Genomic DNA, 17,087 nt, shown 5'->3' with positions numbered 1-17,087 from the left:
TTGGGAATCTGCCATCCACTTGATGATTTAAAGTTTCTTCCTAAAACGGACATCACAATAATTAAATGAGAGAATGAAGTGATAACACAGCCGGTACAATAAATACCTGCTTTTGAAGAAGACCCAAGTTTGGCTCCAAGCACAGGTTAAGAGGCTCACAACAGCCTGTAACTCCAGCTACAGAGGATCTGATGCCCTTTTCTGGCCTCTGAGGGCACTTGCACCAGGAGAATGTGTCCACACAGACACACACACACACACAGACACACACACACACACACACACACACACACACACACACACACACATACACACACACACTTAGAAATAAAATTAGGACCAGAGAGATGGCTGAGTGGTTAAGAGAACTAGTCGCTCTTCCTGAGGACTTGGGTTCATTTTCCAGCACTCACACTGGGGCTCACAACCATCTGTATGTAGCTCAAGTTCCAATGGATAGGACACCCTCTTCTGACTTCCAAGGGCACTGCAGGCATGTGATGCACATACAGGAAAAACATCCATACTTATTAAATAAAATAATGTAAATAAAATAATTTTTAAAAATTTAAGGAGAAAAAAATAATCTTTCTAAAGAAACTAATTCATTCATCTCATGAATCTGCATCCCAAACTACATTCTGTGGCTAATCTGTAGAGAGATCTTTGGCAAATAAATAAATAAATAAATAAATAAAAAGGGAGGGAGTTTTCAACATGTAGCTAAATGCAGCCAGAGCACAGTGGAGCTTATTTCCTTCGCTCCCTCTTTATGTAAAAGTGTGGCAGCCAGGAGATTGTCTTCCCTCACTCAAATTACCCTGCCAGACAAAAGCAGTTTGTAGAAGAGCCCTGAGCATGTAATTTTATTACCTTAGCACTGATTTTAATATAATTCATGTAATTTCTTCCGCAGGGGAAAAGCAATTTTCCTAAACACCTGGTAAATGAGAGCTGATGGGTTTTGACTCCCACCAACCCTCCTTACAGAATTCTCTTCTAAAAGAAGCAGCACAGAGAGGGTCGCTTGGACAGCCTCACCCATAGCACCTTCCCAAGTTGTCCAGTTCTTCTGCTACACCTCAGTGTAAACCAGACATAGTTCTGAAAACACCATCTTTTACAAGGCTGGAGCCAGGTAGGATTCAGGGACTCTGTCAACCCTACATGATAGGCATTTGGGGTTGGAAAACTGCTGTTGGGGACTGCCTATATGTTATCAGATGAGTTCTGCACTGCCCCTGGCCTCCATCTACTCAGGACCAGCTGCATGTCACTACCAATTGTGACAATAAAAATGCCTACATCTTAAAAAAATTACATGTATTAACTTGTTTGTGGGGGTGCGCACATGCCATGGAGCACACACAGAAGTCACAGGACAGCGTGATATTGGTGCCTTCCTCCCACTGTGACTCAGGTCACCAAGCTTGACAACAAGTTCCTACACCTGCTGAACAGTGTCACCTACCCTGCCCCATATTTTTTACCAAATGAGAAAAATAGCAAATTTAATCTTTTGTTTCAGGATCTACTTCATTTATTCCCGAGACCCATCTAAATCACAGAGGGCCAAAAGCTGGGTGTAGTGCTCAGTTCATGAGCAATAAAAAGAAGCAGGTACCAGGTGAGGCAGAAGAGCCCAAGTCTGCAACCTGAGCTCAGGCTAAGGCATTGTTCTATAGTCAGGGCTCTGAGAAGGCTATGGGGTGTGTGTGGGTGTGTGTGTGTGTGTGTGTGTGTGTGTACACGTGCATGCACACACGCCTTTGGTATATGTGTGTATTGCTGTTGTACTTAGGAAACAATTGAATTTGGACTCAGCTCCACCTGGTCTCCCTTCTTGTCTATGTTGCTTAGCAACTGGTGAACATGAGTAGGTTCCCTGACGCCTCTGAGCCTCACCTAGTTACATACAAAATGGAAGCATGGTTCCTACAGGACGACAGAGTGGTACCCAGCCATGTGATTCTCATTCCTTCTGCTTCAGAACTGAGTCACTTCAGAATGTAGACAGAAGCATTAGAATGATCCAGGTCATCATCTCTCTCACCTTGTTGATCACACAGCCTCTTGAATGGTCTCTCTACTTATCTTCTTGCCCTGGCATCAATTCTTCTCACATATGTGTCATTGTTCTCCTCCCTGAATTACATTCTCTAGCCATGTGACTTGGTACCTGTCCCCAAGGAAGTGCAATGTATTTACATATCCCTTGGTCTGGTCTAACCTTCAGCTTGTGTTAGTATGTAGTAGAAGTGATAACCATGTCAGTTCTGGGCCCAGACCATAATCGATTTTCTGTGTCTGCATTCTCTTAAATACTATGTGGCTTGCCCAAGCATGAGATGACAGAGACCAGCACTTAGCATCCTCACTGTGATCCCATACATATGAAAGAACCAAGCCAATATTAGCAAAGCTGATGCAGAAGTAATGAATGAGTGAGCCCACCTGGGCCCAGCCTAAATCCCTGTTACAGCTCAGATACAAAACGTCCTTCAAAATCACACGTGGTAAAGCCTTGGACCCCATGCATCAGAATTCAGAGGTGGGATTCAGGAAAGTGATTGGATCATGAGGGATCCAACTTCATCCATGGATTGAAATCTGTGGATGGAGCCAGAACCAGATGGTTTCACTGGGACATAGTGGAAACTAGGAGGCTGAGTATGGCTGGAAGAAGTAAGTCACCATGGGACATGCTTTTGAAAGGTGTCTGTCTCCTGTCTGCTATTGTAGGCTGTGCTAGGCCCTCCTTCTACCATGCTAGGCCTTCCCTCCACTACACTAGGCCCTCCACTGTGCTAGGCCCAATGTACACTAGTCACTCTGCTTCACCAGAGCTCACAGCAATGAGGCCAAGCAACACTGAAAACATCTGAAATCACAAGCCAAGATAAAAGAATTCTGTCTTATTTAGGGTTTCTATTGCTGTGAAGAAACATCATGACCATGGCAATGCTTATACAGGTAAACATTTAATTGGGGTGGGCTTACAGTTCAGAGGTTCAGTCCATTATCACCATGGCAGGAAGCATGGTAGCCTGCAGGCAGACATGGTGCTGGCTACATCTTGATCAGAAGGCAACAGAAAGTGGTTTCCAACACTGGGTGGTATCTTGATCATAGGAAACCTCAAAGCCTGCCCCCACAGCGACACATTTCCTCCAACAAGTCCATACCTCCTACTAATGCCTCTCCCTATGAGCTTATGGGAGCCAATTACATTCAAACTACCACAGATTCTTTCCCCCCATAAGTCATTTTTCTCAAGTACCTGTCATGGGCACAGAAAGTCTGAGGAACACAATCATTGAGCACAAAACATGAGCAACCCATAAAGTGTTATTTTTACCTGCGGGTTCTGAAATGTCCTGTCTTTTCAGCAGCAGCTGGCTTGACCCTCCCGATGATTAATTGATAAATAAACCACTGATTGGCCAGTAGCCAGGCAGGAAGTATAGGTGGGACTAACAGAGAGAAGAATTGAGAGAACAGGAAGGCAGGGGGAGACACTGCCAGCCACCACCAGGACAAGGAAGATGTAAGGTACCGGTAAGCCACAAGCCATGTGGCAAAGTATGGATTAATAGAAATGGGTTAATTTAAGATATAAGAACTAGATAACAAGAAGCCTGCCACGGCCATACAGTTTGTAAGCAATATAAGTCTCTGTGTGTTTACTTGGTTGGGTCTGAGCGGCTTTGGGACTGGCGGGTTAGAGAGATTTGTCCTGACCGTGGGCCAGGCAGGAAAACTCTAGCTACACCTACCCATGGGAGAACCAGCATATTTGCCTACAAATACTTGTTTACAATTCTAAATTGGGTGAGGGTAGCATGTATAAGTGATCCCCTGACTATAACTCTGAAGATGTTGCAGCTTACCACATTTAGAATAAAATTCAAATCCCAAAAATGACCTGCAAACTGTGTGGAGGAGCTCCTGCCCTTTTCCTGACCTCATTTTCCCACATTCTCCCATCACTAGCCCTGCTCCCGACATGCTGATGTCAATCCTGTTGCCAGTGCATGCCCACTCTGTTCCTGCTTGGCTACCTTGTGGTTAGTTTCTTCTGCCTGGAAGACTTTCTCCTCATTGTCTTGAAATGCCTAGTTTCTTTTTGCCATGGAAGTTTCAATTCAGGACAGCCAAAAGTCCTCCTTGTTCAAAGGTACTCTCAGTGCACAATCATTTTCTTTTCCTAAGAGTATGAGGTCATGGTTGGCATTGCACACTTGTGATCCCAATACTCTAGAGGTTAAAGTAGGAAGGCCGTTCCTTAGGACCAGCCTGGGTGTGATGTTAGCTTGACTGGCAGCTTGATGGGATTTAGGATTACTGCGGAAACAAAACTCTGGGCAAATCTATGAGAGATTATCAAGATTAGGCTAAAGGAAGTGGGAAGACACCATTTGCTGGACTGAGGTCCTGAACTGAACAAAAAGGAGAAAGACAGCTGAGCATCATTGTCCATCCATCTTTGCTTCTTGCTTGTGGATGCCTTGTGTTCCCGTGACCAATGATAGAATTTCTAGCCACTCCCCAGGACCACACATGCGCTGGCGAGACCTTTGTCATTTGGGGGCCTTACGTCCACATAACCCATGAGCTGTGTGCTCACGGAGTTTGCACGCATTGTGATCATGTAATCTATGCGCATGCGTGGTGTAGCTATGTAAGCCCATATGCACATGTGCAGGGGACTCCATGAAAGGTGGATCCCACGTACCTCTCCCCTCTTTCCGCACAGTCTTTCCAGAGGCCCAAGTGCATCTCTTCTGTCCCCCTCCCCCACCTTCTCCTAACAAACTCCTGTAGTGGGTTTATTGTGCCTTGTGACTTTTCTCATATGGTAAACGGAGCCGCATAATGAAGAACAATCACCACATCCTCACCATGAGGGCTGCGTTCCCTCAGATAAACCTTTCTTTCCTTAAGTCGCCACTTGTTGGGTCTGCGGTCATAGCAATGAAAAGGAACTAGGCCCTGAGCTACACAGCAAGGCCCTGTCTCAAACAAACACATTTAAAAACACTCCTCAGTCTCCCAAGTTTCTGAAATGGTGCCTGCCCCCACTCCCTGCTCCCAGGGGCTCACTGAATAACTGCCTAATGAGTCAGAAAGGCAAGGTGGCCCTCTGGGTCAGGCCTCCCCTCTACCACATCCCCTGTTCACATTTCTTTCAATCTGCAAGGCCCAGTGGCTCCTTGAAATACAAAGAGAAGAATACCCACAATCATTCCAATCATCGGGTGCAAAACTTGATAACAGAGTGGAACTGGAGTTGAAGATTACATCACAGGCAAGGCAAATTCATGCTGTGAGGCCTCAGCTTAACTAAAGGGGGTTGATTGTGGTTGCCTCCTAACCCTACTAACAGATCATGAATGAAAAGAAAAAATCAAACTCCCACTCCCTTGGTGGAGCTCAGTGGGGGAGGTGAAGAGATGTTGCCTCTTCAAAACTCTGGAAACCTCATCTCTCAACCTTTTGATGCTTTTGTAAACAGCAAGAAGAAATGCACAAAAGAACAAGATGTGATAATTTTTAAAAATCACTAGCAAGACGGCTTAGGGTAAAGGTACTTGCTGGGAAAGCCTGATGGCCTGAACTTGATCCCCAGAACCCGCAGATGAGGAAGAGAACTCATTGCTAAAAGCTGCCCTCCGACACCGCACTCACACCATAGGATGTGAGCACTCATACCTTCATACTCACACCATGGTACGTGCACACCTACATTTGCACACAAGCAAAATAATAATGATTCTAAAGAAAAGCAGGATATGATGACTTCTCCTGTCATCCTAGATAACCAAGGCTGAGGCAAGAAGACCACAGGTTCCAGGCCTGCCTGGGCAACTCAACAATACCCTGTCTCAAAATATTAAAAGAGATGTCTTAGTTACTTTTCTATTGTTATGATAAAACATTATGACCAAGTTAACTTGTAGAAGAAAGTGTTTGGCTTATGGTCTCAGAGCTCATATCTTAATCAAGGTGGGGGCCAGGGGATAGAGAAAGAGAGAGTGTGTGTCTGGGAATGGCAGTCTTTTGAAACCTCAAAGTCCATCTCCAGTGACACACCTCCTCCAATAGGGCTACACTTCCTAAACAGTTCTACCAACTGGGAAACATGTATTCAAATTTATGAGCTATAGGGGGCACTCTCATTAAACGACCATGGGGTGGGGACGCCTTGGGACTTAGCTCACTGGTAGAATACCCACCCCCATGCTCAGGGCCCAAGTTTAATCACTAGAAGGGAAGGAGGGATGGAAGGAAAAAATGAATACATCCAACCTTTCTTGGAAATTTATGACAAGGAGACTGTGATGGCTACTCGTTTGTCAACTTGACTACATCTGCAATTAACTAGAACCCAAAAATGGCCTGTACACCCGTGACAGATTTTTCCTTAATTTAAAGTAGAAAGATCTACTTCCAGATCTTTTGAAGTGGAAAGACACACCTTTAACCCAGGTCACGCCTTCTGCTGACAGCCTATATAAAGAACATGGAAGAAGGAAACTTTTGCTCTTTGTCTGCTTACCCTCACTCTAGATGGAATGTCCATTCCTTCACTGGCATTAGAACCTACTTCTCTGGGATTCCAGTGTCTACTGAAGACCAGCTGAGATATTCAGCCTTGTAGACTGAAAAACTACTAGATTCGTGGAACTTCCATTCATAGGCAGTCTCTCTCTCTCTCTCTATATATATATATATATATATATAGAGAGAGAGAGAGAGAGAGAGATTCATTCTATAAGTTCTGTTACTGTGGTGGTTTGGATAAGAATACCCCCCATAGGCTCATATATTTGAATACTTTGTCATCAGGGAGTGGCACTACTTGAGAAGGGTTGGTAGGTGTGGCCTTGTTGCAGTAGGTGTGGCCTTGTTGGAGGAAGTGTGTCACTGGGAGTGGGCTTTGAGGTTTCAGAGCCCAAGCCAGGCCCAGTGTCTCTCTCTCCCTTCCTTCTACATACAAGACTGGATGTAGAACTCTCAGCTGCTTCTCCATGTTTGCCCGCCTGCTGCCATGCTCATTGCCATGAAGACAACGGACTAAACTCTGGCAAGCCAGCCCCAGTTCAATTTTTTAGAAGAGTTGCTAGGGTCACAGTGTCTCTTCACAGCAGTAAAACGAGGAGTGAGACAGTTACTGCAGAGAAGGCTGACTAATACAGAGACAATGTAGCATTCCCTCAAAGCTAAACTCTGCTGGGACAGAAATGGCTGCCTATGTGGGTGGCATAACACTGCTCACTTTACTCTCTGACGTTACCTATCCCAGAGCCCTCCCTATGATTTCCCCCTCTAACTTGCAAATTCTCTCTCACGAGCATACACTCATACATGCACAAACAGTAATAAAATTAATAGACACCAAAGTCTTTACCTAGTCAACAGTGTGCAAGCAATAGAGATCTTTGTTCGACTGCTGACTGGCATCAAATGGGAGGGACCTATATTCTGAGTTTTCCCCTTTGCCATATGCCTGCAGCCTCCTCCCTAGAGTAAAAATAGGAGACACATATCCTAACCAGTTTCCTTTCTAGCAGCATTTGCTATGATTAAATATCATTCTCAACAGACCCATGGAGGGAAAATAACATGAACATGATTATAAAGACGTTTAATGTAGGATGGATTGCTAACTGTCCAAAAGCTACTTTGTCATGTGTGTGTGTGTGTCTGTCTGTCTGTGTGTGTGTGTCTGTCTGTCTGTCTGTGTATCTGTCTGTCTGTGTGCATGTGTGTGTGTCTGTCTGTGTATCTGTCTGTCTGTGTGCATGTGTGTGTGTCTGTCTGTGTGTCTGTCTGTGTGTCTGTCTGTCTGTCTGTGTGCGTGTGTGTGTGTGTGTGTGTGTGTGTGTGTGTGTGTGTGTGTGTGTCTGTCTGTCTGTCTGTGTGCGTGTGTCTGTGTCTGTCTGTGTGTGTGTGTGTATGTGTGTCTGTGTGTGTGTATGTGTGTCTGTCTGTGTATATGTGTCTGTCTGTGTGTGTCTGTCTGTCTGTGTGTGTCTGTCTCTGTGTCTGTCTGTCTGTGTGTGTATGTGTGTCTGTCTGTGTGTCTGTCTGTCTGTCTGTGTGTGTATGTGTGTGTGTGTGTGTGTGTGTGGTGTGTGTGTGTGTGTGTGTGTGTGTGTGTGTGTGGTGCTTGGACTGGAACCCAGGACCTTGTACATACTAGTTAACTGCTCTCCCACTGAGCTATGTTCCCAGCAATCTTCTTTTATTTTTACTTTTTTAGAGCAGAAAGCAACCCACTAATTCATGCCTGCCAGTGATCAGCAAGCTTTCTGCACTCTCTCTCTCTCCCCCTCCCCCTCTCTCTCTCTCTCCCTCTCCCCCCCCTCCCCCCTCTCTTTCTCTCCCTCTCTCTCAACATTTGTTTGTTGGGTGTTAAGGTACATATGAGGAGGTCAGAGGACAAATGGCTGATTGTCTCCTTGCACAATATGGGATACAGGAATCAAACTCTGGTCATCAGGCTTGGCAACCAGTGCCTTTACCCTGGAAGACATCTCAACAGACTTTGTTTGTTTTTAGTAGAGTTTCACTCAGTTGCCCAGGTTATCCTGGCACTCACTCTCACCCAGACAGCTTTCAAACTTGCAATCATCCTGTCTTAGACTTCTGAGCAGCTGGGATTACAGGCTTGCCCACCAGGTAAAGCTTGACAAGGGTCAGTTCTGTGTTACAAATGTACTCTACAGCAACCTAGAGTTCCCAGGACCTTATTAGATGAAGAAAAACAGAGAATCACCAACATGAGAAAAAGTCACAGATGACTCCCAGTCATACAATCATCAATGGTAGACACAGCCACAAGATGAACCCACATGGTTCCGAATGCAGACCTTATCCACCTCCGCAGACTCATACAAATCTCTTGGTCTTCCTCTCCAAATCTGTAAAATGGGTATAATGTATGAGCCTCCAATGGTGTCAGGAGACTTACCTCATATAACATACTTGGCATAATGTCCAACACAAAGTAGGGCCTGTTCAAAATTCACCATACTGAATAGAAAGCCCCCACAAAGTCCATTGTGGGCAGACAGATATGGAATTCTTTGACTAGATATCAAAATAAACAGCCAGGGCAGAAACATGTGAAAGATAAACTTGAAGGACCGTAAACACAGAGGGAAAGTAGGGGAGGGACTTAGCAGAAACACAGAAATTGGTATTATATAATTTCTTCCCATCCTGCCATTACTAGCCACTGACGTAAGCCTCCTGTTAGAAATCCTCAGGAGAGAATGTCACATCACAGTTCCAGAATCTGAGCATAAAATACTAGACACAAAGAAAAACCGTATGCGTGAAGGGAAGCAGTGGGGGCTGAATGTCTCCAAGAAGCAGGACTAATAAGAGAAAGCAGAGGCAGCCACCACTATGAAGCAATTTTGAAAACACTAAAAAAACAGCTCCCAGGGCACTGGGAGCCCTGAACAGCCCTCAGCCAGGAAGAGCACAGCTCACACCAGGCTTCCACACACAGGGCTTCCTAGGACACTGGAGGTGGCTGCTTCAGAAGATCCTGCAGACATTTAAGATTAGCTTCTGTTAATTATGACATTTTCATACACAATATAATGCGTTCTGATTGCACCCACTCCCCATCACCTTCCCTTGTCTCCTCCCATTCCCACTGACCCCTTCCTCTTCCCATTCCCCATCCCCTTTTGAGCCCTTTTTGGAACCCAGTGATTTTAATTATGGCTAAAGGTTATCTGCAGAAGCATCTTACCAGTGGCTGTACCACTGACGAAACTGCCTCTCCTTCCCCAGCCAGCATCAACTGTCTATAGATCCTCAGGGAGAGGTGGAGACACATGAGCCCTTCTCCCCAGCTACAGTTAACTGCCAGTGGGTCCTGGTGGGGGTGGGGCTCGTGAGCCCACACCCACAATGGAATGTTAACAGGCCCAGTCTTGTACTGTAGGTATTTAATTCTGTGTTGGTTCACGTCCCCTGCTCTGAACCCAGCATTACATGCCTACGTGGCCTAAAAGAGACATGTGAGGCCAGGCTAGCCTGGAGGGTCAGCCCCTCCCAGAATTAGATAGCCAATCCCCTGCAGAGCAAACAGCTAGTCAGAGGGTGCATCATCCACATGCAAACCAGCCAATCAGAGCCCACACCCTGAACTCTCCTCTTTGCTTTTTAAATTAACATTCAGAGTAACAGGTTTTTAAATGTTACATACTTAGCTTTTGTTGATTTCCACCCCCCACCCACTCCTCCCTATCTCCTTAGCCCCCTCCACACTTGCACCTTCCCACGTTCCGGTCACGTGTTTTGTTATCTCCCCCCCACCCCCCACCCCACCCCACACACCTTCTCTAAGCTTCTTTGCTCTCCTCTCATGGGCCCGGTGTTGTTTCCTGATCTCTGCACACATTCACTCCCACATAAATGCAGATATAGCAGTTAGAAGCTAGGCTCCACATGTGAGAGCAAATAAGCAGTGTTTGTCTCTCCGGGCCTGAGTTACTTCATTGATATTTCCCCATTCCACCCATTTTCCTGTAAATTCCATTATTTCAGTTTGCTCTGCTGCTGAATAAAATCCCATTGTGTATACAAATTTTCGTTAGCCATTTATTGGTTGATGGACACAGGTTGATTTCCTTTCCTAGCATTGTAAACAGAGCAGCAATGAACTTTGTGTGGGTATTGAGTCTTTGGGTGTTTGCCCAGGAGTGGTATAGCTAGGTCATATGGCAATTCCATTTTCATTTCTTGAAAAACCGCTACACTGACTTCTACAATAGCTACACCAGGTTCCTCTCCCCGAGGCTGAGCCTGGTCAGCGTTTTTGATTTGCTTTCCTGTGTCAGCCATTCTGACTGGAGTAAGATGAATTTCACAACGGGTTCTGTCTAGAGCCACAGTCCTCTGCTACAGACCGAGTACTAGTAACTTAGGGACACACACACACACTGCAATCATTCAAACTGGCAGCACTGGGCTTGCTCTGCCTTGCCCCCTTCCCCGTGGAAGCTACAACAAAGGCTTTTGCCCACATCCCCCTTACTCTTTCTTACTTCAAGGCCAGCTCTGATGCTTCCCTTCATGTGATGCCCGTGGGGACACTGCACGTCCCTTCTCTTAGGGACAGTCTCTAACCATAACAGACGAAGCTTTCTGTGGCTGCCCTCTGAGATCTGATGATCCTAAATAATTGTGGTGCTTTGAAAGAAAATGGCCCCCAAAGGGAGTGGCATTATTAGGAGGTTGGCTTTGTTGAAGTAGGTGTGGCCCTGTTGGAGGAAGTGTATCACTGAGGGGTGGCCTTTAAGGTCTCCTATGCTCAAGCTATGCCCAGTGTGAGAAACTGACTCCTTCTGCTGCCTGCAGATCAAAATGTAGAACTCTTAGCTACCTCCATGTCTGCCTGCACACTGCCATGCTTCCTGCCATGACAATAATGGACTGAACCTCTGAAACAGTAAGCCAACCCCAATTAAATGTTTTCCTTTATAAGATTTTATGTGGTCACGGTGTCTCTTCACAGCAATAGAAACTCTAAGACAATAATAAAGTCTGTATTTTAAAATATAGGCCAAGCAATCCCCAAAGCCAGTTTCCTGGTCTCAGAATCTCAGGCTGTGCAAGAACCACCTCCCATAAAACCAGCAGAGACAGAGCGATAGACTCAAAACATGTTCATTATGTCGACAATGATCTTGGGCAACCTCCCTTCTCCTCATAGCCCAAGGGTATTCTCTTGAAGTCTTTGGTTCTCTTGGTTCATCCCCAACCCTCTAAGTGAAGTATCCTGTGAGGAGGCAATGTTGGAAGAGACATTTTAAATAAGCTGGGGAGGAAGAAGTGATCCAGGCAAAGAAGGGCAGTGAGACAACCATAAGGACAGAGCATGTGTAGATTCATCTCCTTGTAAAAGAAGCACCTCTACAATGCTTTCAAGTTTCCTTGAGGTTAACTAAAGAAGACTCACACACACCACAACCTGTGACTCTTCTTACATTCTTAGTTTAGAATAGGTAAATTTATAGAGACAGGAAGCAGACAGGTCCCCAGGGAACCTGGTCGGAGAGGACCAAGGTACGTACTTAGTGGGTTCAGTGTTCCCTCTTGGGGTATTGATAAAAGAGTTGGTAGCTGCCCAGCTTTGGACTACCTGGTGCCACTGAACTTTGAAGCAGTTACTGGCCACTTTGAGTATGCTCACACCCTTTGCCCAGTTGGCCCCCCACTCCCTTTTAGATGCCGTTTTCTCCTCATCCTTCTTTATTTCCTCTCTCCTTCCATCGCCCTGACATGGTTTCCTTTCTGCTTTGTATTCTGCTCTGTGTACATCCTTCATGCTTAGATCAGAAGAGGTGGGGAAGGGTGACAGCAGTTACTTTTTCTGAGATAAGGTCTCTCACTGAACTGGGACTTCTCTAATTGGGCCAGGCTGGCTGGCCCAGCAAGCCTCTAAGATGCTCCTGTGTTCACCTCCCGTCATTGGGTGTTATGGGATATTTGTACACTGGCTCAAACTCAGGCCAGCACCTCACACACTGAGTTCTAGCTCCCATAAGAGCACTTAACAGAACTGTGCTCTCTACTTCTAGACACCAGAGGCTCCTGGCTCTTGACACAGCCAAGTTCTGATTGTAAGATGGAGCCAACCCTGCCCTGAAGTTGCAGCCCCAAGGCTAGACTCTCTTCTTTCACATCCTGCCTTCATTGCTTATCCTGTTGGTGCCAGAGATACTTTCTTCTCCAAACCATCTCATCACTCTAGACCTACTCCTGTCACCATTAGGGGAGTCACCACACATGCTTGTGTGCTAACCTCCCTCTTCTCTGTCCAGTAGCAGAAGTGGCCTGATGTGTTCATGGAGAGAGAGAGAGAGATGGGGCTCATGTGTTAGGAGCTAGGTCTCCAGTTATTGGCACTATTAGGGAAGGTTCTGGAAACTGCAGGACTCGGGACTTAGCTAAAAGAAGCAGGTCACTGATAACTGGTAAACCGAGAACCACCCCCATTCCAGAATTAGGTACTCCCCAGCCCCTCTTCAGTGACTCAGCACCAGCAGTGGGCAAATTCGACACATTTCCACCATTGCCTCAAGTCATGTACCCTTTATAAAGCCCAAGCTTTCATGGCCTGAACCCTTTTTCTTTTCCATTCCCACTCAGAGAAGGCCTTCTGTGCCGCCCTGAAGGGACTCTGGCAAGCCATACCCTTCTCCCCCATTCCCTCTGCCTTGCTAAAACCCATTAGATTACATTCCTAAAGCTAGCCACCAAGGTCTATTTCCTTATTTGGCCACTTTCTTCTCCTAAGGCTGACTACCAAAGTCCGGCAATCAAAAGCTCCCTTTGGTTCACCTAATTAACACGCCCAATTAAACACCCCATCCCAACACTGCTTTTCTTCTTTATCTTTTTTTTTTTTTTCTTTTTGGTTTTTCAAGACAGGGTTTCTCTGTGTAGTTTCGCACCTTTCCTGGATCTCACTCTGTAGCCCAGGCTGGCCTCGAACTCACAGAGATCTGCCTGGCTCTGCCTCCCAAGTGCTGGGATTAAAGGTGTGTGCCACCACCGCCAGGACAAATACCCCTGTCCCCTTGCCCTCACCCTCATCCCCTTCTCCCTTATCCCCTATCTCCCTTGCCATGGCATCCTAGCTCATTCTAACACAGACCTCCCCCTTTTCTTCTTAAAAATCCCACCTGCAGGGCCGTTTGCTGCTGTTCTTCTGCTGAGTCAGAAGCAGCCACTTTAACGTTTTTTCTCTACTTAATAAAGGATCCCTCTGTGGAAACAGGTGTTTGGGTGTATGGTTTGTACCTAATCCAGGGTCTGGGAGGGAGCCTCTACTGTTTGGAGGGTGGGGGGAGTCTCCTTCACTCACCCCAATAATGTCTTGCATGAGGTCTGTTGTGTGGTGTGATCTTTGTGGTATTCCTTGGCTCTCCAATCACAGCAAAATCCTAACACCTAGAGGCAGGCATTTCTGCTTCCCATTTTCTATGGTGAATATTTCTCCTCTACCACATACTCCTGACACTATGGTATTCTGTGCAAGTGACCATGGACTGAATCCTCTGAAGCCATGGCCAACATCAATCTTTCTCTGCTGAGTTATTTCTGTCAGTTACAGAAACTGACTAACCCAGGCAGGTATATGGAGGCTCTGTGATACTGAAGACTTTGCCATGGTCAGGGCTGTGTCCCCACTAGCACAATGACTACAACATGTGCACCAACACTTTGGTTTGCTGAAATAAACTGTATTAAAAGTTCTCAAGGACATCAAGGATTTGGAGCACGTGGAAGTCGTGGACTTCCTGGGCCTTGTCACTTCCATAAAAATGAGCTCTGCAGCAGAGACTTCGGGAACTAGTTAAATATTAGGACATGGTTATGCTCAGACACAAGCACCCATGCACTTGGGTAACACACCCACAGAAGAGCACCATCAGCCCATGTTCCCCTCTCTTAATTCATTAATATTTGACTTCTTTGGCTCTCAGAGGTCTTGAATATTTTAATTACAGAATCTTATTACATGCTCAGGGATTCTTAAGAGAAACAGACATAATTTTCATAAAAGTTTTATGAATCTGACTCAGTGTGTGAATATAGTCCAATCCAATAAGTATTAATAATAATTAAAATTTATGGGACCCTCACTTGCTGCCAAGTATTATCTCATTTTACCCTGACTACCATCTTCATGAGGTTCAGAGGCATCAAGTGCTTGCCCAAGGTCACAGGGGTCTGACTCCATTAACATACAATGTCAGTTCCCAAAGTTGACAGCCTCCTCACATGTATATTAATATCTAATAATATGCACAGAGCCCTTACCATATGGTAAGGAATCTACCTATTCTTGGAAATGCCCAAGTCCGTGCGGACCTTTCCCCTGAGAAGCACCCAACAGGTGACTGCTTCTCCCCACCTCTATGTCTGCACTCATTACCATGACTTCCTGATAGAAGTAAGCCCTGTGGCCCATCTGCATAACATCTTTTGCTAACTTCCCCTCTAAATTATGTTGCAGTGGTGTTTCCCCAAAAAGAGCCCCAACCCAAAGTCATGCTTTACCGTAGGATCAGTAATCCTCACTAACAGGTCATCCAGAAAATACCTGCAGTGTATGAGGGGCTGCAGATGACTCAGCAGCTAAGAGTGCCAGTGTCTCCCAGAGGATCAGCTCCCACACCAGGCACCTCACTGCCTGTTACCTCCAGCTCCAGGGGAGCCAATGTCCTCTTCTGGCCTCTTCAGGCATGGCCACACATACAGCATATTCACATACAGACATTCATACATACACATGAGTAAAAATAAAAAAATATTTTTATTAAAAGAAAATATCTCCAGCTTTGAAAGGCAAACATTCTGTCTCACACTCACCTCTACCATTGTCACAGGAAGGTCACTATAGATGTTATATAAAGGAATGAGTGTGCCTGTCTTCATAAAAGCTCACTTATGGACACTGAATTTAGGATTTCATTATTTCATGACATGATTTTCTCTTTCTTTTTCTCAGTCATTTAAGAAGAGTTTTAAAGCTTGGGACTGGGAAGCAGCTCAGTTGGCAGAGCGCTGACCTAGCATGCAGGAAGCCCTGGGGTCTGTCCCCAGCACTGCATAAATACAACACGGTGGTGCACCCTGTAAGCTCAGTACTCTGAGCGGGGGAGGGGGGTGTGAAGGCAGGGGCATCAACATTCCAAGGTCAGCCTTCACCAAAGAGAGTTTTAGACTACCCTGGACTATGTGAGACCTTATCTCACACACAAAAAATGATAAATAAATAATTAGATGGCTGCACATGCCTTTAATTTAAGCACTTGAGAGGCCGGAGCAGGCAGCTAATGGGAGGATTACATTAGACAGGACCGTCATTGTTCCCATCACCCAGACAGAAAAAGGGGAAGCTTAAGGGTTAGTGGTGTTCTGGGGAGATGGTGCAGCAGATAAAGACGCCTGCCTGCAAGCCTGGGGACCAGAGTTTGATCCTCAGGCCCCACAAGGTAGGAGAAAACGGGCTCCTGAGAGTTGTCCTCTGACCTCCACATGGGTAACCTGGCACAGGTGTACTTGCATGTGTGCACACATGTACACAGGTGTACACACACACAATAAATGAATAAATAAATAAATGAAATTAAGACATTTTATCCTGCACTCATACATGTATGGGCATGACTAACTGCATTTCGTTGGCTATCAAAAATAAAAGCTATCAAGTTGGGAGAGAGAAAGAGGCATGTTAATGGGGATATGAAGTGAGTGAGAGGTTATAAATGGGAGCTACAAATCATTATATTTCACTGAATAGCCATTTGAAATTCTCAAAAACAAAAAAGAAAAATTTTAAGAGGAATTAATTTTTTTTTAAAGAAGAAGATTTAATGGCCTTAAGAGAAATATATGTCCAAGTCCTAGTAACAGTGGCCAACAGTGTCCATGATCAGTCCACTCTAGCCTGTTCAGAAACTCCCAGCATCCATCTCTTAGAGTTTGAAAGTGAACTGTCCTGCCAGGCATGAGGGAAGCCCCACTGTGCCTGCCTCCACATGGTGCTCTGACACTTAACTCCAGCTCCAAGGCGTCTAGTGCTCTCTTCTGGCCTCTGCAGGCACCTCTACACAGTGACTGGGTCAAGGAACTGTGGACAGACACCTCTGAAACCATGAACTGAAATAAATCTGTCCTCATCCTATGTTGCTTTTCTCAGGGATTTTCTTTCCTGAGTTGCTGCCTTCCCCTCTCCGCTCCCCACTCAGCATCTGACAGACCAAGGTGGTGACTCAGTAGTCAGGAGTGGCAGCAGCTGCTTGAAGACGGCATCGGCATCAGAAAGCAGCTTGCTGCCACACACCTTGGTAACAGCTGCTGCCTCTTCCTTTGCCTAGAAACCAAGCAGGCTCCCAGAGGAGCTCCAAGACTGGGGACAGCCAAACTGCTCACTGGACCTGGCCAGCCTGAATTTCTCTACAGCATCTTTGTACCTATATAGATCCACCTCTACCTGTGATTAAGAACACAGTGCATTGTGCACCGGGGACTAAACACACCTGGAG

At 45.8% G+C, this 17,087-nt stretch overlaps 1 long non-coding RNA gene across 5 annotated transcripts in view; it reads right to left on the bottom strand.

The window, feature by feature from the left end:
* LOC131916603 (uncharacterized) overlaps positions 1-9,932 on the bottom strand; it is a 246,801-nt gene extending 236,869 nt beyond the window's left edge. For 2 of the 5 annotated variants that reach the window (XR_009380567.1, XR_009380566.1), the window contains exon 1: positions 9,773-9,929. This is a non-coding gene — a long non-coding RNA (uncharacterized LOC131916603). Of the gene's footprint in view, positions 1-9,772 lie in introns of all 5 variants that reach the window. The other 3 variants (XR_009380568.1, XR_009380570.1, XR_009380569.1) reach the window with 3 other exon arrangements.
* Between the last annotated feature and the right edge of the window lie 7,155 nt (positions 9,933-17,087).

The sequence above is a fragment of the Peromyscus eremicus genome, chromosome 8a (genome assembly GCF_949786415.1).
Source record: "Peromyscus eremicus chromosome 8a, PerEre_H2_v1, whole genome shotgun sequence".
NCBI lineage: Eukaryota > Metazoa > Chordata > Mammalia > Rodentia > Cricetidae > Peromyscus > Peromyscus eremicus.
The sequence above is the reverse complement of the archived record's forward strand: the minus strand, read 5'-3'. Positions and strand labels throughout refer to the sequence as shown.